The sequence below is a fragment of the Aquarana catesbeiana genome, linkage group LG01 (genome assembly GCF_042186555.1).
Source record: "Aquarana catesbeiana isolate 2022-GZ linkage group LG01, ASM4218655v1, whole genome shotgun sequence".
Classification (NCBI taxonomy): Eukaryota; Metazoa; Chordata; class Amphibia; order Anura; family Ranidae; genus Aquarana; species Aquarana catesbeiana.
In genome coordinates, this window is record NC_133324.1 from 193,004,723 (window position 1) to 193,029,837 (window position 25,115).

Below are 25,115 nucleotides of genomic sequence, written 5' to 3' on the forward strand. Positions count from 1 at the left end.
ATTTTGGAGGCGTGGTGGCGGAACAAGCTCCAGCAATACTGAACCCTGTCCTGCATCCTTCCCAACTGCCAGCAGAGTTACCCAGTGCGCCGTGAAAGAAAGGCAACGTCCCTGTCCATGCCTGCTGGACCATGAGTGAGCAGTAATATGCACCTTACTGCTGACCGCTCTGTCCAACGAGGCCAAGACATTGCCTTCCACATGCTGGTAAAGAGCCGGAATGGCTTTCCGTGAAAGGAAATGGCATTTGTGAACCTGACACTGAGGTGCCGCACATTCCAAAAATTCATGAAAGGGGCTGAAAAGGCAGCAGCAGCAGCTTGGCCAAGCTAGCATTCAGACGCTGAGCATGTGGATGATTGGGACCAAATTTCTTTTGATGGTTTAGCAACTGGGGTAGGGAAATTTGCCCACTAAAATTCGATGTTGGTGTACCGCTAGAAGATTGGCCGCAAGTACTAGGGACACCTATTTCTATACCTTTATTCCTCTCAGTGCAGGTTTCTGAGAGGACTGGAGGTATAGTGGGGTTGGAGATCCCAGCTGATGAGGAGCAAAGAAAGGTCCACCTTGTTCTTTGATGTGGGTCTTTTAAGTGCTGTTGCCAACGGACTGCATGGGAGGTTGTCATATGTCTGGTCAAGCATGTGGTGCCCAAGCGGCTGCTGTTTTGGCCACGCTTGATACGCTTCAGACATATGTTGCAAACAGCAACGGTACGATCTGCTGCACACGTGTCAAAAAAGGCCCACACCTAAGAACTTTTAAAAATATCTGGGGAGTCAGCAGCGCCCTGCACCTGCTTAGCTCTGAGGTGTGATGCAATAGGGTGGCCCTTCCTCAACCTGGGTACCATCATCGGAGCCTTCAAATCACTGCGCATCCTCCTGCAGCATATACCCGACACTGTGGTCGAATAGTTCGGGGCACTCCTCTGTGCATGATGGTGGGGCTAGGGAAGGAGTGACTGTTGACATGGAGCCGATGGAATAGGCTGCTTTGGCAGCTGCATTGGCAGGCAAACTACTCTGAGCCTGGGTGACAGAGGATGAGGAGGATGAGGACGACTTTGTTATCCATTCCACCAACTCTTCTGCATGTTGTGGCTCAATAACACGGCCAGATGCAGGAACAAAGGACAAGCGTGCCCCACGGCCACATGCTGAGGATGTACCGTGTTCACGTCCAACACTCTCGTCTGTAGACACAGAGCCTGCTTGCCCTCTTTTAGTGGCCTGTGAGCGTCTGCCTCTCCTTGGTGGCCTTCTGGACATGCTGTAAATTTTGTTTAACAAAACCACACTACACTGTATTGTGTACTGTGTACACCACCAGAAAAGTAGTAGCAAGTGCACTAGGGGTGCACGGTACTGTGTACACCAACAGAAGTGTAATAACAACTATGGGTGCACTGTATGTATTGTGTACACCACCATGAAAGTAGTAGCAACTGTACTAGGGGTGCACGGTACTGTGTACACAAACAGAAGTGTAATAACAACTATGAGTGCACTGAATGTATTGTGTACACCACCAGGAAAGTAGTAGCAACTGCACTAGGGATGCACAGTACTGTGTACACCAACAGAAGTTTAATAACAACTATGGGTGCACTGTATGTATTGTGTCCTGTGTAAACCACCAGAAAAGTACAGTAGTAGCACTAGCAACTGCACTACGGGTGCACAGTACTGTGTACACCAACAGAAGTGTAATAACAACTATGGGTGTACTGTGTGTATTGTGTACTGTGTACATCACCAGAAAAGTAGTAGCAACTGCACTAGGGGTGCACCAACAGAATTGTAATAACAACTATGGGTGTACTGTATGTATTGTGTACTGTGTCCACCACCAGAAAAGTAGTAGCAAGTGCACTAGGGGTGCACGGTACTGTGTACACCAACAGTAGTGTAATAATAACTATGGGTGCACCGTATGTATTGTGTACACCACCAGGAAAGTAGTAGCAACTGCACTAGGGGTGCACGGTACCGTGTACACCAACAGAAGTGTAATAACAACTATGGGTGTACTGTATGTATTGTGTACTGTGTACACCACCAGAAAAGTAGTAGCAACTGCACTAGGGGTACATGGTACTGTGTACACCAACAGAAGTGTAATAACAACTATGGGTGTACTGTATTGTGTACACCACCAGAAAAGTAGTAGCAACTGCATTAGGGGTGCACAGTACTGTGCACACCAACTGAAGTGTAATAAGAACTATTGGTGCACTGTATGTATTGTGTACACCACCAGGAAAGTGGTAGAAACTGCACAAGGGGTGCACGGTACTGTGTACACCAACAGAAGTTTAATAACAACTATGGGTGCACTGTATGTATTGTGTACTGTGTACACCACCAGAAAAGTAGTAGCACTAGCACACGGTACTGTGTACACAAACAGAAGTGTAATAACAACTATGGGTGTACTGTATTGTGTACACCACCAAAAAAGTAGTAGCAACTGCACTAGGAGTAAAGGGTATTGTGTACACTACCAGAAGTCTAGTAGTAGTACTGTGTACACCACCAGAAAAGTAGTAGCAACTGCACTAGGGGTGCAGGGTACTATGTACCATGCACCAACAGGAGTGTAATAACAACTATGGGTGTACTGTATTGTGTACACCACCAGAAAAGTAGTAGCAACTGCACTACGGGTGCACAGTACTGTGTACTGTATACATTACCTGAAGTATATTAGAAAAAGTACACCAGGAATGGCCTGCAGTCAGATATAGCTAAACTGGATTCAGTGGATATATATATATAAGACTGGCTGTGTTTTTTATATATATATATATATATATATATATATATATATATATATATATATATATATAGTAAATACACTGCAGCTAACTGAATAACCTGCCTGCCTGAAGTATATTAGAAAAAGTACACCAGGAACGGCCTGCAGTCAGATATAGCTAAACTGCATACAATATATATACAGTATCTCACAAAAGTGAGAACACCCCTCACATTTTTGTAAATATTTTATTATTTATTTTCATGTGACAACACTGAAGAAATAACACTTTGCTACAATGTAAAGTAGTGAGTGTACAGCTTGTATAACAGTGTAAATTTGCTGTCCCCTCAAATTAACTCAACACACAGCCCCTGATGTGTAAACAGCTGGCAACAAAAGTGAGTACACCCCTAAGTGAAAATGTCCAAATTGGGCCCAATTATTCATTTTCCCTCCCCGGTGTCATGTGACTCGTTAGTGTTACAAGGTCTCAGGTGTGAATGGGGAGCAGGTGTGTTAAATTTGGTGTTTTCACTCTTACTCTCTCATACTGGTCACTGGAAGTTCAACATTTCACTTCATGGCAAAGAACTCTCTGACGATCTGAAAAAAGAATTGTTGCTCTACATAATGATGGCCTAGGTTGTAAGAAGATTGCCCAGACCCTGAAAGTGAGCTGCAGCACAGTGGCCAAGACCATACAGTGGTTTAACAGGACTCAGAACAGGCCTCGCCATGGTCAACCAAAGTAGTTGAGTGCACGTGCTCAACGTCACATCCAGAGGTTGTCTTTGGGAAATAGACGTATGAGTGCTTCCAGCATTGCTGCAGAGGTTGAAGGGGTAGGGGGTCAGCCTGTCAGTGCACATACCATATACCGCACACTGCATCAAATTGGTCTGCACTGCTGTTGTCCCAGAAGGAAGCCTCTTCTAAGATGATGCACAAGAAAGTCCGCAAACAGTTTGCTGAAGACAAGCAGACTAAGGACATGGATTACTGGAACCATGTCCTGTGGGCTGATGAGACCAAGATAAACTTGGTTTGGATGTTGTCAATTATAAACACATATATACCGCGCTGTCTATAAAAGAAATCAAACAAAAATTGAAAAAGCTAAAGCAGCCAGCACAGCAGTGGATAAAGTTGCAAAAATGACAAATTGGTTGAAATGTGCAGCGCTTATGTTATCATATAAACCATAACAAATAATATGAGTAAAAAAAACGTGAATAATAAATGATGTGCTCAAAAATACTCCAAGCAGTCCTCTATTATGACATGTGATGTCTATAAATAGAGGAACTTGGACGTGTGATGGACGTGTGATGTCCAAAAAAAGTCAGTGACAAACTTCAATCATGTGTGATGATAATCCTCAACCACATGTGGATATGATATAGTGACAGTCTTTAACTTCAAATATTTATGATGTAATAACAGTTGATAGTAGATCCACCACCAAAGACACCAGATGCTGCTTACCAGAGGGATTGAACTCAAATAGGTGTGCACCTAGTGAGTCAATCAAGCTTTGTGGTATAATATACCCAGGGGATCAGATGCTCTATCCAGATATGACCTCTAGATGGACCTCCGAACAGGTGTAAGGTATGGATTGACTCAGTAGATATAGGCAGTCAGCCCCCCCATAGCGTAACTCCGTATGGAAATTTTAATACATGAAAAGCAAGGAAATACACTCACGTGTTTAGCAATAAAATCAAGCGCTTGTATAAAAGAAGACCATGGTCTCAGCATATCCTCCTCTGTATTGTCAAGCCTGTGTGGTGGCAACCAGAGGAGGAGTACAAAGAGAAGTGTGTTTTGCCTACAGTCAAAAATGGTGGTGAGAGTGTCATGGTCTGGGGCTGCTTGAGTGCTGCCGGCACTGGGGAGCTAAAGTTCTTTGAGGGAACCATGAATGCCAACATGTACTGTGACATACTAAAGCTAAACATGATCCCCTCCCTTCGCAGACTGGGCTGCAGGGCAGTATTCAAACATGATAACGACCCCAAACACAACCCCAAGATGACCACTGCCTTGCTAAAGAAGCTGAGAGTAAAGGTGATGGACTGGCCAAGCATGTCTCCAGACCTAAACCCTACTGAGCATCTGTGGGGCATCCTCAAATGCAAGGTGGAGGAGTGCAAGGTTTCTAACATCCACCAGCTCCGTGTTGTCGTCATGGAGGAGTGGAAGAGGACTCCAGTGGCAACCTGTAAAGCTCTGGTGAACTCCATGCCCAAGAGGGTTAAGGCAGTGCTGGAAAATAATGGCAGCCAGACAAAACATTGACACTTTGGGCCCAATTTGGACATTTTCAATAAAATATTTACAAAAATGTGAGGGGTGTACTCACTTTTGTGAGATAATGTATATATGTATATACGAGACTGTCTGTGTGTATGTGTATATATATATATATATATATATATATATATATATATATATATATATATATATATATATATATATATATATATATATATGTATTAAATACACTGCAGCTAACTGAATAACCTGCCCGCCAGAAGTATATTAAAAAAAGTACACCAGGAACGGCTTGCTGGTGCAGTGGATATATATATCTATATATATATAGATATATACCATATTTATCGGCGTATAACACGCACATTCATTTTAAGAGGGAAGTTTCAGGAAAAAAACTTAAATTTTTAATAAGGAACTTGAAGCACAATAAGGGTCAGTGCCCATCTGCAGCCTCACCATTGCCATCAATGCAGCCTGATCAATGCCCATCTGCAGCCTCACAAGTGCCATCAATGCAGCCTCATTAGTCTACATCAATGCAGCCTCACCATTGCCATCAATGTAGCAGCCTTGCCATTGCCATCAATGCAGCAGCCTCACCACTGCCATCAATGCAGCAGCCGCACCACTGCCATCAATGCAGCCTGATCGATGCCCATCTGCAGCCTAGAGGGGACAGGGAGGGGGGCGGGACAAGCGCCGACAGATTACATACAGTGAGAATCTCCTATGGTAGACAGAACAGTGGTCCAATGGCGGCCCAGGAGACGGGACTTTCTATTACAGAGGCCGCCAAGTAAACAGGAGATTCTCACTGTATGTAATCTGACGGCGCTCATCCCGCCCCCCCGCCCCCTCCGAGGCAGCTAAAATTGAAGTATTGGCGTATAACACGCACACGCTATTTGCACCCAATTTTCATGGTGAAAAAGTGAGTGTTCTACGCCAATAAATACAGTATATAAGATCCATTATTGGGTCTTCCATTTGTTTTGCCATGTTGTTAGTCCACTTGTACTAGTCACCACATTTGTTGCCTGGTAGTTCATCGCACCCATACTGTTTTGCACCTTTTTTCTTGCAATATATTATTAATACTTGTGACACTACATATATTTTTTTTTTTTGTGTGCGACTCGAAGTCACATGGCACAATTATTTTTACTTTTATAGTTGTGAGACACACAATTTTCTGCAACTTCCACAAGAGAGAGACTAGTCTCTTTTAGCCTCTCTCTACACCTCCTCATTTTCTCACACATTTTTGCTTTATTTCTAGCGCCACACTTTCACAATATATCTTTATGTAACACTGCTTTTCTTGTATATATCCTTGTACTGTACTTCTGCAAAATCCTTGAATTTATAGATCATTACCGCTGAGCAGCTGAAGTCTTCATATGTGTATAAGTTACTCAGTCACCTCTGTGCTGATAATAATCCCACGTTCCCTCTGGTGGCCTACAGCTTTCCCCACCTTTATATATTCATCCTCTACAGAATTTCAAACCAGTGGGGAATTGTGCTAATTGACTTTATGTTCATTTTTAATTAACTTCGAAATTCTAAGGCATTAATCCATCCTAGAAAACAATGAAACCGCTGAATTTCATTATATAATTGTGATTTGGGAGATTTCTATTGCACATTTAACCCTACATTAGAAACATTTGAAAACACAGCGCACCTGTTCATTTTATCTAAATTCTTGAAGAGATTCATTTTTAAACCTTATATGATGTAAATTCTGCTGATCCAATCAGACACCTGTTAACACCACGCATTAATTAAAATTAATTGGTAAACTGCTAATACTTTCCAGGAATGCCACTCAACATGGCGTCTAGGGATGAGCTTTCTGTTCGGGTCGAACATGAGTTCGACTCGAACATTGGCTGTTCACCTTTTTGTCGAAAACTGAACATTATGGGCCAAATTCGAGCAGCGCGTAACGGCCCATAATGCACTGCAGGAGCACAGTGCATTGCTGTATGATGATTGGCCAGAGCATGCACCATGACCTGCATGCTTTGGCTAATTACAGCGCCCTCAGCTAAGAGAGCCATAATTGGCCAAAGGCAGGTTGCTTTTTGCCAATCAAGGCTCAGGGGGACTATGTCCACGCTTCACACTATATAAGGCCGCCGGCACGTCGGCCTCGTGTAGTGTGTTGTTGCCGGCGTGGACGGAGAGAGAGTGTCATTTAGATTGAGCAGGCAGGCAGGTTATTCAGTTAGCTGCAGGTTATTTAATATATATATACAGTCAGTCTCGTATATATATCTATATATATCTAGATATATCTAGATATATAGATAGAGATAGAGATAGAGATATATATATATATATATATATATATATATATATATATATATATATATATATATATATATATATATATATATATATATATATATATATATATATATATCCACTGCATAAAATTTAGCTATATCTCACTGCAGGTCGTTCCTGGTGTACTGTTTCTAATATGCTTCAGGCGGTGTACACAGTATACAGTGCTGTGTACCCATGGTGCAGTTGCCCATACTTTTCTGGTGGTCAATACAGTACACCCATAGTTGTTATTAAACTTCTGTTGGTGTACACAGTACCGTGCACCCCAAGTGCAGTTGCTACTACTTTCCTGGTGGTGTACACAATACATACAGTGCATCCATAGTTGTTATTACACTTCTGTTGGTTTACACAGTAACGTGCACCCCTAGTGCAGTTGCTACTACTTTCCTGGTGGTGTACACAATACATACAGTGCACCCATAGTTGTTATTAAACTTCTGTTGGTGTACGCAGTACCATGCACCCCAAGTGCAGTTGCTACTACTTTCCTGGTGATGTACACAGTACACAATGCAGTGTAGTATGGTTTTGCTAAACAAAATTTACAGCATGTCCGGAAGGCCACCAAGGAGAGGCAGATGCTCACAGGCCACTAAAAGAGGGCAAGCAGGCTCTGTGTCTACAGTCGACCGTGCTGGTCGTGGACACGGTGCATCCTCAGCACATGGCCGTTGGGCACGCTTGTCTTTTTTTCCTGAAGCTGGCCGTTTTATTGAGCCACAACATGCAAAAGACTTGGATGGATAACAAAGCCCTCCACATCCTCCTCATCCTCTGTCACCCAGGTTCAGAGTAGTTTGCCTGCCAATGCAGCTGCCAATACATCGGCTCCATGTCAACAGTCACTTCTTCCCTAGCCCCACCATCATGCACGGAGGAGTCCCCCGAACTATTCGACCACAGTGTCGGATACATGCTGCAGGAGGATGCACAGCGATTTGAAGGCTCCAATGATGGTGGGTTGAGGAAGGAAGTAACGTCAGCCTAGAGAGAGAGGGTGCCCAAGAAGGTCAAGAAACTGGCAGTCATGTTCCCCTAGCTGCAACATACTGCCAAGTTTTCTCCAGTGACGAGGAGGGAGGGGATGATGAGGTCACTGACTCAACTTGGGTGCCTGATAGAAGAAAGGAGGAGGAGGAGGCACATCTCCAATGAGGTAGGATGCCCTCCAGGGGGCAGCTTAACGGCAGCCACCCTATTGCATCACACCGCAGAGCTAAGCAGGTGCAGGGCGCTGCTTACTCCCCAGATATTTTGAAAAGTTCAACATATGTCTGAAGCATATCATCCGTGGCCAAAACAGCAGCCGCTTGGGCACCACATGCTTGACCAGACATATGACGACCTCCCATGCAGTCCATTGGCAACAGCACTTAAAAGACCCACATCAAAAACAAGGCGGACCTCTCCTTGCTCCTCATCAGCTGGGATCTCCAACCCCACTATACCTCCAGTCCTCTCAGAAACCTGCACTGAGAGGATTGAAGGTATAGAAATAGGTGTCCCAAGTACTTGCGGACAATCTGCTTGCGGTACACCAACATCCGATTTTAGCAGGCAAATTTCCCTACCCCAGTTGCTAAACCGTCAAAAGAAATTCGGTCCCAGTCATCCATATGCTCAGCGTCTGAATGCTAGCTTGGCCAAATTGCTAGCACTGCAACTGCTGCCTTTTCTGCTGGTAGACTCTGCCCCCTTTTGTTAATTTGTGGAATGTGCGGTACCTCAGTGTCAGGTTCCCAAATGCCATTTCTTTTCATGTAAGGCCATTCCGGCTCTCTACCAGCATGTGGAAGGCAATGTCTTGGCCTCGTTGGACAGGGTGGTCAGCAGTAAGGTGCATATTACTGCTGACTCATGGTCAAGCAGGCATGGACAGGGACGTTACCTTTCTTTCACGGCACACTGGGTAACTCTGCTGGCAGCTGGGAAGGATGCAGGATAGGGTTCAGTATTGTTGAAGCTTGTTCCGCCACCACGCCTCCAAAATGCTAGTGGTGATTCTGCCACAGCTTTCTCCTCCACCTCCTCCTCTTCTTCTTCCTCTATGGCCTCTTCCTCTGCAGATTTCTCCTTTGAAACAGCAATGCTCCGTAGGCATTCAAGGGGCTACACAAGCACTCAGGCAAGAAGATGCCATGCGGTGCTTGAGTTGGTCTGCTTAGGGGACAGGAGCCACACTGGGGCAGAGATTCTGGCAGCTCTGCAGGGGCAGGCTCAGAGGTGGTTGACGCCACACCAGCTTCAGCCAGGAATGGTTGTATGCGACAATGGCACCAACCTCCTCTCCACCCTCTGACAGAGACACTTGACCCATGTTCCCTGTTTGGCTCACGTCCTGAATTTGGTGGTGCAGCAGTTCTTGAGCAGGTACCCAGGCTTACAGGATCTCCTGAGGAAGGCCAGGAAAGTCTGTGGTGATTTCCGCTGGTCATATAATGCCAGTGCTCGGCTGGCCGACATTCAAAGAGAATGCAGCCTGCCCAAGAACCGCCTCATTTGTGACATGCCCACCAGGTGGAACTCAACACTGGCAATGCTGCAGCAGCTGCACACGCAGCAGAGGGCCATTAATGAGTGCCTGTATAAGTATGGCACCAGGACAGGGTCAGGGGTGCTTGGCTTTTTTTCGCCACGCCAGCGGCTACTGATCAAGGATGCATGCACTGTCCTGTCACCATTTGAGGAGGCCACGAGGATGGCGAGCTCTTGTCTTCCTGTTGGAGCACACGCTTCGTGGAATAATGGACAGGGCACATGAGGCAGAATAGCGGGAGGGAGAGGAGGACTTCCTTACCTCTCAAGGCCTCCTATTATCCAGATACTAGTATTCCTGCAGGCCCGCCGATCACACAGGAAGAAGAAGAGGAGGATTGTGTCAGCATGGAGGTGGAGGATAACACTCAGCATCAGCAGCAGTCTTCAAGGGATCGTTTGCAGTCCCCAGAAACCCATGGAGTTGTACGTGGCTGGGAGGAGGTGGTTGAGGATCATGTGATCCTTAGTGACCCAGAGAACTCAGAATCGAATGCCTCTGCAAACCTACGCTGCATGGCCTCCCTGATCCTGCAAAGACTGCGAAAGGACCCTAGGATTCGTGGTATCAAGGAGAGGGATCATTACTGGCTGGCAACCCTTCTTGATCCACGTTACAAGGGTAAGGTTGCAGAACTTATCCAGCCTTTGCAGAGGAAGCAGAAGATGAAATATCTTTGGGAAGCCTTGCAGAAAGGTTTGTGCAATGCGTTTCCAGAGCCTGGGAGGTTACAATTTCCTGGTGCTGGACAACGTGTTGCTGAGGCTTCATTCAGTCACATATATACAGAAAAGTGCAGCGCTGGATATAGACAAACACTGAAAAAATATATAATTGAAAAACACTGTGCTGAATATAGACAAACACTGGAAAAATATAAAATTGAAAAACACTGTGCACAATGATTCACTAGTGATACCCAAATCAAATTAGTATATATTGTCCATTAGTGTTCCTATATAGTTACAAACTGAGGTGTGGAATAAAGTGCGTGGCTATCACCACTGCAAACCTTTATTTCACTGAAATAAACGTGCTTAATCTTCATTAGTGTCCATAAATATGTGAGAATCCCTATTGGGTGATTCTGTGACTTCCACCGCAGATAGACCCGTCACCATAGAGAGGTTTAAGGCTTACCAGACAGCCCTTAAAGAAAGGCATGAAAAAACCTCCACTCTGGATGTTGTCCCTTCTGTGGATGGGTCTCGTCCGGAAGCGTTGAGTGGATATTTGCAAACTGTCATCAAACTGTCATCAGTGGAGGGGGGTTTACTCACAGCGATGATAAGCGATGATAAGTATCCAAAAAGAAGAAATTCTCCAATAGTGTAAAAAGGTTTGACATTTCTTTATTAAAATTGCCATACAGGCATCCATATAAATAAAATCCTTGCAAGGTATTTTAAAACAGCTCCGACATAAAACGAAAGTTTGAGTATGCACAGTCCGTGCATGCGTGTCTACCCTACGGCCGTTTCGTCAGAAATGACATCATCAGGGGCACGCCTACACGTCAGCGCATGCGCATTATGTACCCGAGCAGCAGAACGAAGGAGTTCAGCCATTGGTCACATAGTTACCGGAGCTACAGAACAGCTGAAGCATTAGCAAGGGAAATGTTAATTATTTCAGATGCTGATTAGCCTAGTTTGAACACATAGGACAGCATAAACCTTTCCTAGTGCCATCTTGTGGACAACTAGGATATTACTTCAGGGATAAATTTATTTAATATTCTAAACCCAATAAAAAATATATAAAAAATTGTACAAATGGCTGAAGGCCGGTTCGCATTACCCTTCAAGGTAAAAACATTTATGATTCAACAATCATCAAATTTGGGGGATTTCTCCCCAAAATACAAGAATCCAAGTAGTATAACAAAGCATAATACTTTAGTGTAGCAAAACGAATAAATTGCTAGAAATCAGGATAATATAGCAAAAATGAGATAGTTTGCTTTTATAAAAAATAAAATAAAATAAAAATCGCCCTTTAAAGGTGAAGACATATATAATATTCCGGTTAGAGGGATTACTCTAAAGACTTCGTGATCTAAATAATATAGAAAATATAGAAACCAGGATAGTCCTCTCCTGAAAAACAAATTGGGAAGTCCTGTTAAACAAGAATGTGGAGGGGACACCAAAAGGGGGACCAAAAACATCAACCATTGTTGATGAAACAGTTGATGTCCCACTCCATCAACTGTTTCATCAACAATGGTTGATGTTTTTGGTCCCCCTTTTGGTGTCCCCTCCACATTCTTGTTTAATAATAAAGAAATGTCAAACCTTTTAACACTATTGGAGCATTTCTTCTTTTTGGATACTTATCATTGCTAATCATCGCTGTGAGTGAACCCCCCTCCACTGATGACAGTTTGATGACAGTTTGCAAATATCCACTCAACGCTTCCGGACGAGACCCATCCACAGAAGGGACAACATCCAGAGTGGAGGTTTTTTCATGCCTTTCTTCAAGGGCTGTCTGGTAAGCCTTAAATCTTTCTATGGTGACGGGTCTATCTGCGGTGGAAGTCACAGAATCACCCAATAGGGATTCTCACATATTTATGGACACTAATGAAGATTGAGCACTTTTATTTCAGTGAAATAAAGGTTTGCGGTGGTGATAGCCACGCACTTTATTCCACACCTCAGTTTGTAACTATATAGGAACACTAATGGACAATATATACTAATTTGATTTGGGTATCACTAGAGAATCATTGTGCACAGTGTTTTTCAATTTTATATTTTTCCAGTGTTTGTCTATATTCAGCACAGTGTTTTTCAATTATATATTTTTTCAGTGTTTGTCTATATCCAGCGCTGCACTTCTCTGTATATATACTTAGTGGTGCCCCCTATCAAGGTATAGTGTTCAGCTGCAGGACACCCTCTTCATAGGTTTTTTTATTCATATTTTTTTTCACAATTTTTGTACACTTAGCGCAAATTTTTCTTTTAGAATTCATTCAGTCACAGAAAGAGCGGTGGAGAAGGTGGCCAGCTGACTGATGCCTTCAGGCAATTCCTCAATCCTCAGCGCCCAGGTCTGATTGGTTCCAGCAACCATCGCCAGCATCTGAATTACATGGTGCAGGAATATCTAGGGGCAAGATCAGACTTGGAGACCTTTCCACCAGAATATCCACTGGGTTACTGGATCTTGAGAATGGACCACTGACCAGAGCTTGCTCAAAATGGAATTGAGCTACTGGCCTGTCCTGCATCCAGCGTTCTTTCTGAACTTACATTCAGTGCTGCTGGAGGCTTTGTAACCGATCACAGAGTACGCCTATCCACAGACTCTGTTGATCTGCTCACATTCATAAAAATGAATCAGTCTTGGATCACCAGCTACCAAGCACCTGATGCTGATGTAACCAAATGATTTTTCTATGGCTGTGGGACCCCTTGAAGACTGCATATGCTGAGTGACTATCCTATTCCTCCTAAATTTTGATGATGATAACTTCTAAGAATATTTTCGGTTCAGGGCACCACCACCACTACCTAAGGCCCAATTTTTCTGTCCCTGTTTAACAGGGGCACGTAATTACAATTTTTGATCAAATATTTAACAGCAGGGCTCATTTCTGTGCTCAACAATAGTATCTGTGAGGGGTTGCAGTGTTGTGGCACCTCCACCACTGCCTAAGGCCCAATTTTTCTGCCCCTGTTTAACAGGGGCATGTAATTACAATTTTTGATCAAATATTTAACAGCAGGGCTCATTCCTGCACTCAACAAGAGTATCTGTGAGGGGTTGCAGTGTTGTGGCACCACCACCACTGCCTAAGGCCCAATTTTTCTGCCCCTGTTTAACAGGGGCGCGTAATTACAATTTTTGATCTAATATTTCAAAGCAGGGCCTGTTCCTGCACTCAAAAAAAGTATCTGTGAGGCTTTACAGTGTTGTGCCACCACCACCGCCTAAGGCACAATTTTTCTGCCCCTGTTTAACAGGGGCGCGTAATTACAATTTTTGATCTAATATTTCACAGCAGGGCCTGTTCCTGCACTCAACAAAAGTATCTGTGAGGCTTAACAGTGTTGTGCCACCACCACCACTGCCTAAGGCCAAATTTTTCTGCACCTGTTTAACAGGGGCATGTCATTACAATTCTTGGTATAATATTTCACAGCAGGGCTCATTCAAGCGCCCACCAAGAGTAACTGTGAGGGCTTACAGTGTTCTGGTACCACCAACACCTAAGGCCCAAGTTTCCGCAGAGTATATAGGGCAGGCCGTATAGTATATACAGGCGGTCCCCTATTTTCAAACATCCGACTTACAAATGGCTCCTACTTACAAATGGAGGGAGACAACAGGAAGTAAGAGGAAATCTACCCCTCGGAAGGGAAATTCTCTCCTGTTATGCCCTGTACACACGGTCGGATTTTCCGACGGAAAATGTGTGATAGGACCTTGTTGTCGGAAATTCCGACTGTGTGTAGGCTCCATCACACATTTCCCATCAGAATTTCCAACACACAAAGTTTGAGAGCTTGCTATAAAATTTTCCGACAACAAAATCCGTTGTCGGAAATTCCGATCGTGTGTACACAAATCCGATGCACAAAGTGCCACGCATGCTCAGGATAAATTAAGAGACGAAAGCTATTGGTTACTGCCCCGTTTATAGTCCCGACGTACGTGTTTTACGTCACCGCGTTTAGAACGATCGGATTTTCCGACAACTTTGTGTGACAAGTTTGAGCCAACATCCGTCGGAAAAAATCCATGGATTTTGTTGTCGGAATGTCCGACCGTGTGTACAGGGCCTAAAGGTTGATATGGGAAAAAGGTGTCTCCCCAATGATGCTTTATCACCAATCCTTGTTTCCCTAATAACCCAAAAATGTCAAAATCCTATTGTCATTGGGACAGAAAGGTGAAATCTTCTGAACAGGGGCACAGAAAGCAAAACAAATGTTACAGGGGTGATGATAACCCTTCCCTATGTTATCCAAAAAGCTTAAAAATAGATTTTTTGGCTGGAACTACACTTACAAAATGTACCTGTTCCAAATTACAAACAGATTCGACTTAAGAACAAACCTACAGTCCTTATCTTGTTTGTAACCCGGGGACCGTCTGTATACTGCTGCTGTTTAGAGTATATAGGGCCTGGCTGCCCCCACGCCTTTTTTTTTTTACATGTGGGTGCGGGGTTCACCTTAATATCCATACCAGACCCAAAGGGCCTGGTAATGGGCTGGGGGTGGCAACATTACATTACAGCCGCAAGCAGTTTTAAATTACTTTTTTTCCTTTAGAGATGACATTGTGCAGGGACTGTTCTAAACACGGGAAAAATGCACCACTTTACAGGCATACTATAGACACCCCCCAGGCACGATATTTAAAGGAATATTACACTTTTATTGTTTCACTTTAAGCATTATTAAAATCACTGCTCCCGTAAAAACGGCCTTTTTTAAAACTTTTTTTGCATTGATACATGTCCCCTGAGGCAGGACCCGGGTCCCCAAGCACTTTTCATGACAATAACTTGCATATTAGCCTTTAAAATTAGCACTTTTGATTTTTCACATTCGAGTCCCATAGACTTTAACAGGGTTCGTGTGTTCGCACAAATTTTTGGTCTGTTCGCATGTTCTGCCGCGAACCAAACCAGGGAGTGTTCGGCTCATGCTTAATGGCCACTATACTAAATTCAGCAAATCTGATCAAGTTGCTGCAACCAGAATATTTTTTCATACTTGTTGACAGCTGAATTTATCAAAAATGGACAGTATTTTTCAAAGGCAATACAGGAATGTACTTTTCTGTTTTAAAGTGTGTGTGTAGGTGAGGCTGCAGTAGGCACTTCCACAGACAGATTTTAGGACACGAAAAAAAAAAGCAGCTTCTGTAATTTAGAATGTGAACAGCTAAGTTCAGAATTAATTTGTGTGTGAAGCTATAGTCCAGATGTTAGGCACTTTTCCATGCATTAACTGTACTTGGCCATATGACCTGATATGATATCATGAGAACTGTTTGCATGGAATGAGGATAACAAGCCCACTCCCTATGATCTGTGATATTAAATCAGAACCTTACCCATAACAACTTGATAAAAAGTAATGTGCTTTACCAAGGAACATACAGTGCCTAGACCAACACAAAGTGGCACATAATTGTGAAGTGGAAGGAAAATGATAAATGGTTTTCCAAATTTTTTACAAATAAATATGTGAAAAGTGTGGCGCGCATTTGTATTCAGCCCCCCTCAGTCAGTAGAACCACTTTTCGCTGCAATTACAGCTGCAAGTCTTTTTGGGTATGTCTCTACCAACTTTGCATATCTAGAGATTGACATTTTTGCCCATTCTTCTTTGCAAAATAGCTGAAGCTCTGCCAGATTGGCTGGTGAGCATCTGTGAACAGCAATTTTCAAGTGTTGCCACAGATTCTCAATTGGATTTAACTCTGAACTTTAACTGGGCCATTCTAACACATGAATATACTTTGATCTAAACCATTCCATGGTGTGGATGCTGTGTTCAGGGTGATGTGAAGTGTTAGTTTTCCGCCACACATAGCATTTTGCTTTTGGGCCAAAAAGTTAAATTTTGGTCTCATCTGACCACAACACCTTCTTGCTTGGCATGGTTTCTCATAAACTGCTAATGCGACTTCTTCTGGCTTTCTTTCAACAATGGCTTTCATTTTGCCACTCTTCCATAAAGACCAGATTTGTGGCACGACCAATAGTTGTCCTGTAGACAGATCCCACCTGAGCTGTGGATCTCTGCAGCTCCTCCAGAGTTACCATGGGCCTCTTGGCTGCTTCTCTGATTAATGCTCTCCTTGCCCGGCCTTTCAGTTTAGGTGGAAGGCCATGTCTTGGTAGGTTTGCAGTTGTGCCATATTCTTTCCATTTTCGGATGATGTATTGAACAGTGCTCTGTGAGATGTTCAAAGCTTAGGATATTTTTTTATAACCTAACCCTGCTTTAAACTTCTTCACAACTTTATCCCTGACCTGTCTGGTGTGTTTCTTGGCCTTCATGATGTTTGTTTGTTCACTAAGGTTCTCTAACAAACCTCTGAGGGCTTTGCAGAACAGCTGTATTTATACTGAGATGAAATTACACACAGGTGGACCCTATTTATTAATTAGGTGACTTCTGAAGGCAATTGGTTCCACTAGACTTTAGTTCGGGGTATCAGAGTAAAGGGGGCTGAATACAAATGCACACCACACTTTTCACATATTTATTTGTGAAAATTTTGAAAACCATTTATCATTTTCTATCCACTTCATAATTATGTGCCACTTTGTGTTGGTCTATCGCATATAATCCCAATAAAATACATTTACGTTTTTGGTTGTAACATGACAAAATGTGAAAAACTTCAAGGGGTATGAATACTTTTTCAAGGCACTGTACATTCTATAGTAACAATTATGCTACCAAAACTAGTGTGTGCTGTAACTTGCCTCCAGAGTTGGCCCTGTTTCTTTTAGAGGCTGCTATTTTGCTGAAGCTCAGAGCCCACGAGCAGCAGTAATTCTTTAGGCTGTCAGCAGATCGGCCTCTAGTGGCTTTTATTTTCAGCTCTAATTTTTAGATTTTCTTAGCATGTGCAGAGCAGGGTGAGACAGTGTATTACTAAATTTTAAACAGTATATGCACTTATGTTTTACACAGCTACAAGTGCAAAAGGGACCAGCCTGAAGTGATCTAATGGGGCTAAATTTTTGGACTAATGTTCCACTATAAAGCCCTACCCTCTAACTCCCTGAGTTGTTTTCCCTGCTTCCGCCTTTTCTAGACATGGGGGACCTCCGACTCCAGGCTTGTGGTGTTCCATATCATCCGGGAGCCCTGGGCGGGATAAGCAACATCACTTCCACTGGATGCCGGTGGTGACGCAGGCCGTGCAAAGGAACACTTTTCCTGACGCTTCCTGTTTGCAAGGGATTGCGGGCACGAAGCGTGGGGGACACAGGACTTGACTGGGTGGGTTCTCCTCCCCCCATATACAGTGCCTTGAAAAAGTATTCATACCCCTGGGATTTTATGTGATAGACCAACACAAAGTGGCACACGATTGTGAAGTAGAAGGAAAAACCTATAACCTAACCCTGCTTTAAACTTCTTCACAATTGTATCCCTGATCTGTCTGGTGTGTTCCTTGGCCTTCATGATGCTGTTTGTTCACTAAGGTTCTGTAACAAACCTCTGTGGACTTCACAGAACAGCTGTATTTATACTGAGATTAGATTATACACAGGTGAACTCTATTTACTAATTAGGTGACTTCTGACATTTTCGGATGATGTATTGAACAGTGCTCTGTGAGATGTTCAAAGCTTAGGATATTTTTTTATAACCTAACCCTGCTTTAAACTTCTTCACAACTTTATCCCTGACCTGTCTGGTGTGTTTCTTGGCCTTCATGATGTTTTTTTGTTCACTAAGGTTCTCTAACAAACCTCTGAGGGCTTCGCAGAACCGCTGTATTTATACTGAGATGAAATTACACACAGGTGGACCCTATTTATTAATTAGGTGACTTCTGAAGGCAATTGGTTCCATTAGATTTTAGTTAGGGTTATCAGAGTAAAGGGGGCTGAAAACAAATGCACGTCACACTTTTCACATATTAATTTGTAAAAAAATTGGAAAACCATTTATCATTTTCCTTCCACTTCACAATTATGTGCCACTTTGTGTTGGTCTATCACATAAAATCCCAATAAAATACTTTTACGTTTTTGGTTGTAACATGACAAAATATGGAAAATTTCAAGGGGTATAAATACTATTTCAAGGCACTGCATAGAGTCTTATGATGCATGCCATTTATTTATTTTTTTTATTAAGTTTTTTAGACATGTATACATTACAAACACAAAACACAAGGATGGTACAGGCAACATACCTACTCCGCCCAGAGGCCTGTCAGGGCCAATAACTTCAAACTAACATAGTTCAAATACCCAGAAAACAACATTTCCCCACCCTCCAATTCCGACCATCAGCTCAAGTCTAGAAAATGGAAAACAAGAACACCAATAAATTCAACAAAGTATTACCATGTCATTCACCAGACAGGATTCACAATACTAGCTGAAGAGAAAAATAGGTAAGCATACATTCTGGAATTTGTCATGATATCATATGATTACCCAACCCTTGTCATCTAATATTGGGGACTATATCACCCAACCATGCATGTGTATTTCAACCCACAGTGGAAGCAGAATCAAGCCATGCCTGCCATATTTTATAAAAAAAAATTGTGCAACCCCTTGACCTATATGTTGCTCTATAACGATGGATCACAGGGTTTACCAGTCCCTTCCAATATGACAAGGTAGGATCATGTGGCTTTTTCCAGTGCAATAGGATAGCTTTCCTAACATAAAAATAACCCTATATTGAGCAAGGTACGGTGAGCCAGAGAAGGAACCACCTCCTCCACTAATCCAAGGAGACAAACTCTTGGTGACATAGGGATTGGAACACTGAGAACCTCAGAGATACAGGAGGTGATCCCAGACCAGAAACTCTGAATCTGCGAACAACTTCAAAAAATGTGTTCCTCATTAGCCAGGGAGAATAAACATCTCCAACATTCCCCATTAGAAGAGGGATAAATGCGTGCCAACCTAGCCAGTGTATAGTAAATTCTATGTAGGAATTTGAACTGTATCAAACGGTCCCTAGCAGACACCAAGTGCTTGAAGGGGTGGTCCCACATATCGTCCCAATCTTCCCCCTGGATATCTGGGATCTCCCTCTCTCACCGCTCCCGACATCTGGATACTGCTGGCCGTATTTTTTTAAACAGAGATTTGTACGTTGCTGATAATGGTTTAACCAAGTCCCCTTCTGACAAGAGATCTGCGAGGACTGAAGGGAGATACTCAACCCTTTGACCACAGAACTGTGCCTGAAACGTGCGGCGCAGTTGCAGATAGCAGAAGAAGTATGAGTTGGGTAGATTATGCCTTGCCTTTAATTGATCGAAAGTTATGAGTTCCCCCTCCCTGGAGATGTCCCCCAACACCTTTATGCCTCTACTGGCTCAAATCATGGGATCTGGCAGAGAGCAAAAATGAGGGAGATTGGGATTCATCCACAGGGGGGCGGAGGGCACAACTCCAGCATAACGAGGAGATGCCAGGTTTGTAGGAACTTCCCAAGTTTTTATAGTCGCTTTCATAGACTCTGTCAATGGTAGGCTGGATTTCGGGACTCTACACAATGCCAGTCTTAGACTCTCATAGGATCCCAACTGCGCAACGTCCAGGACTATGGCAAAGTCCCTGTCATCCGCCAGCAGCCAACGCCTAGCAAAAACCATCTGACCAGCCAGGTAGCATTTTTGCCAATCTGGTAGCGCCAACCCCCCCTGACCCCAGGGTTCTTGTATTACCTTGATGCCTATATGAGGTGACTGGGGGGACCATAAAAATGACCCAATGATACTGTTCAGTTTTTAAAAAAAGGCTCTGGGAATCCACAGGGGGGAATGGCGTAAGAAATATAACATTACAGGCAATATCTTAATTTTAAGGAGATTGATACGCCCTAGTAGGGATAGGGGCAACTGCTTCCATACCTGTGTTTTTTGATTAAGCTGTGCTACCAGCGGGAGAAGATTTAGGGACATATAATTCTGAATGTTGACACTCTATAATTTTAACACCCAAATAAGTGATAAAGGAAACCCATTGTAATGGAACTAGTCTGCTAGTTTCCCTGCATTAAGGACCCAACGGTAGTATGGATGACTTGCCCCAATATACTCAAAGGCCTGAAATAGAGGCAAATGTATTAAGTATCGCCAAAGTTGCTTGAAGAGACGGTCTTGGGTTCCTGAGGAAAAGGAGCAAGTCATCCACATACAGTGCAAGACATTCTTGGATACTTCCCACCCGATATGCTCTCAACTTGGACTGCCGAAGTGCTCTCGCTATGGGCTCCATCATTAAAGCAAAGAGAAATGGGGAGAGTGGGCAACCTTGCCTAGTGCCCCTACCTATGGCAAAGAAATTGGAGACTTGTCACAGACCAGGGAACGGCTGATATGCACTCTTACTGGGCCACCAATACACAGAGTGCATCCATCCCTGTGGTCTGGGATGCCTTCAAGGCTACCATGCATGGCTCTTTTGCTGCAGCTATAGGGCAAGCCTGCAAGGCATCTCATTCCAGACTGGTGGATGTGGAGGGGGAGCTTTGAGTGGCAGAGGCAGCCTACTGCGCATCCCCTACGCCCGAGACACATGCTGTCTGGCGACACAAGCCCAGTGAGTTAGACATGGTGCTACTCGAACGAACCCAGAAAAAACTGTTGTACCAAAATCAGCGACTCTTCAAATTTGGCAACAAAAATAGTCGCCTGCTAGCTTACCTGTTCAGGCCAGACTAGCAGCCATGCAACATCCCCAGAATTAAGAACTCGGAGGGCCCAATAGTGGAACAAACGAAGGAGGTAGTGGAGGATTTAATTTTACTCCACTCTCTACTCCACCAGGGCCCACTATACTATTGTGGAATTAGACAATTATTTAAAGGATATCTCACTAGCAAAATTGCTAGATTCTCAAGGTTTCATTGCTAGATGCCCCCTTAACGACCGATGAAATAGGAGATGCCATCCAGTCCTTTGCTGGAAATAAGACACCAGGGTTGGACGGATTCCCTATAGAATGGTATACGCAATTTAGATAGCTACTGGTCCCACATCTACTCAGGGTATATAACTATGGCCTGAAGACAGGACAGCTACCGCTCTCTATGTCTGAGGCACGAATTGTCCTTATCCCCAAACCTCACAAGGACCAAATCATACCGACCGATCTCCCTAATTAAATCAGATATAACAATTTTAGCCAAAGTACTTGCCCAGAGATGAAATACAGTCCTGTATACTGTCATTGGAGCGTATCAGACGGGATTTATCCCCGAAAGATCTACTTCAATTAATTTGTGACGGCTCTTTACCAACATGCAGGCCACTCATGACTCAATTGGCTCCAGGGCTGTTTTAGCCCTGGATGCTCATAAAGCCTTTGATTCGGTCGAATGGCCATATCTACAGGAAGTCTTGGCAGAATTTGGATTCGGTAACACATTTATTAAATGGGTTCAATTATTATATCACAAATCTACAGCTAGATTGAGAGTAAATACCACCATCTCCAACCCCTTCACGATACGCAGAGGCACCAGACAGGGGTGTCCCCTCTGTCGCCACTACTATTTGCAGGGGCGATAGAGCCACTGGCAACGCTGATCAGATCTAATGGGGCGGTGGTGGGACTGACGATTGGGGGCCTGGAAGAAAAGGTGTCCTTATATGTGGACGACATGCTGATTTATTTGGCGGACCCCCAGTCATCACTCCCTACTATACTGGATATTATTCAGAGCTTTGGGCACTTTTCTGGCTTCCAGGTAAACTGGGACAAATCCTTGTTGTTTATGCTAGACCAATCCACCTCAATTACACTACCACCCTCATGTCCAATGCAGATTGTTCACACCTTTTGCTACTTAGGTATTGAGATACAGGAGATATATCTCCTCATACATCAAAATGAATTTAGATCCACTCGTCAGTAGAATGAGGAATACGCTTAAGACCTGGGCCAATCTTCCCCTGACACTGTTGGGTAGAATAAATATTTTTAAAATGATCTTTCTACCACGCTTTTTATATATTCCTAGTAACTCCCCAATACACATCCCTAAAAGCAAATTCAAAGAAATTGACACAATCCTTATTACATTTATTTGGGGGGGGGGGGTGTGGGGGGCAGCTAGGATAGCAAAAAAACACATTACAAATGCCAATTTTGGAAGGGGGAATTAGCACTTCCTTGCCTCCAAACTTACTATGTGGCCTCACAGCTGGCTCATGCACACTGGTGGTTCTACCCCGAGGAGAACAATGAGGCTACAGCATTGGAGGCAGCCATCCTCACTTCCTATGAATCGCTCCAAAATATAAAACATTGCCTCTCCATTAGGGGACGGGAGGGTACAAAAGTTCTCTCCATGACCCTACGGATATTCAAGCTTTCTAAGCTACTGCTATCCAGTACACATATCATGTATTCCCCTAATGCTCCATTATGGGGCAACCCAGGTCTACCAGAATTCTTCTGCAGAACAGACGGTGGTTTCTGGTTCAAACGGGGGGGTTTGAATAATTTCCCACTTATTTATACATTTTTCGATCCTTTGCTGACCTTCGCAGGGACTATGGCCTTCCTCCTACTGCCTATTTCCAACATCCATATTCAACCCTCCCCATTCGAACATTTATTAACTGACCTAACACCAAACTTGTTTCCACGTACTACAAAACTCTTCTTCATACTATGACAACTAAGATTAGCACCACAGAAAATAAATGTCGCTCTGACGGAGGATGTTTGGCGGGAAGTGCTTCCCCTCCAGGTATCATCTGTTATCTCTTCCCATGATAAAGTTATTCAAACCAAATTATTATATAGATCCTACTTTACTCCTTGTTTACTCTATAGATTAAAGAGACTACCCTCCGCAACATGTTCCTGATGTGGCATGGCTGATGGCACATTTTTCCATTTAATGTGGGAATGTCCGCCGATTAGGAAATTCTGGTAGGGGGTCACCGGCCCTTATCAGCTCCCTCACTCAGTTGCCTAACATCTGTAACCCCTTAAGATGCCTGCTATGATATATAAATGACGGTATATCTAAGAATGTGCAAACCTTTCTTAGAATTATCCTGTTCTATGCAAAGCAAACGATCACTATGCATTGGAAATCCCAATCCCCACCTACTATAGCCTTCTGGCTCACTATAATCAATCAAGCTATACCTTTATACAAATTGACGTATGAGGCCAGAGGTTGCCCAAGAAAATGTCATAAGATTTGGAAGCCCTGGGTTGGTTCAGATCGCCTTATACCATCTGCTCCTTGAGTTCTTGAAAAATATTAGCTGACTCTTTGTCATCATACTTAGAAGGTAACAATGAGACTCCTATATTAATCTGTACGCACTGGAAACCAGGTAACTAAACTTTGTTGATGATTGTGCACTATTTGCTCCAATAATGCTACAAATGCATCTGTGTACGTGTTTGTTTTATGTAAACAACAAAAATTATACCTTTAAAAAAAAAGTTGAATTTGCTGTCCGAGGGTCACTGTACAGCAAGGTGATCCAATGTTGGAAATTAGGACCAAAACATATACTCTCCAAAACTTTATGCATATAGTGCCAATCTACAGAATTGAAAGGCTTTTCAATGTCTAAAAAAACAATGACTTTAGCTGGGAAGCCTGGGGTATCCAATTGCAAATGCATGAATAACCTCCTCAAATTTGTGCCCGTCAACATGCCAGGCATGAATTCCATCTGGTCAATGTCTACCAAGGTCGGAATGACTTGGTCAACTGGGATGCCAATACTTTAGTAAGGATCTTCGGATCCATGTTCAGCAATGCTATAGGCTGATAGGATGAAAATTCCTCTTGGTCCTTACCCGGGTTCAAGTGAAGAACTATATATGCCTCCAACATTGAAGTCAGAAGGGCCCGGTGTTCCAAGCAGTGAGCGAAAAGCACATTTAGTCTAGGGGCTAGCTGTTTCATATACAATTTGTAGAAGTCGGAAACCCGGAGCCTTCTGGGGTGGAAAAGCTAGTATGGCCGCTTCCATTTCCAACACTGAGATACTATCATCTAGGAGAACAATATCAGATACTGACAGTCTAGGAAATGAAAGCCCATTCAGCAACTCGTCCAAGTCTTGAGGATCTTATGAAGGGAGAGGAGAATATAAAGAAGAATAATAGAGCACAAATTCCTCTAAAATCCTGGTCAGGTTTGTAACTAGTGCCCCTGACGCTTTTTTGAGAACAGGTATATTAACAGGTGTTTTTTGGTCTGCCACTAAGTTAGCTAATAGTTTGTCATTTTTGTCACCTTCAGCAAAAATAGACTCTGCTCACCGCCCAGCCTCACTATGAGCAAGATCTGTAAAATGCAGTGACAAGGAACGCCATGCCCCCATCAGGGATGCATAGGTAGCCCCTAAGGGAGAGTTGGTGTGTTCCTTTGCACACTCTCTTTCCTTGCCCAGGATGAGTTCACCCTCCAGATTATGTTCTTTCCTGGCATCTTTAGTTTCA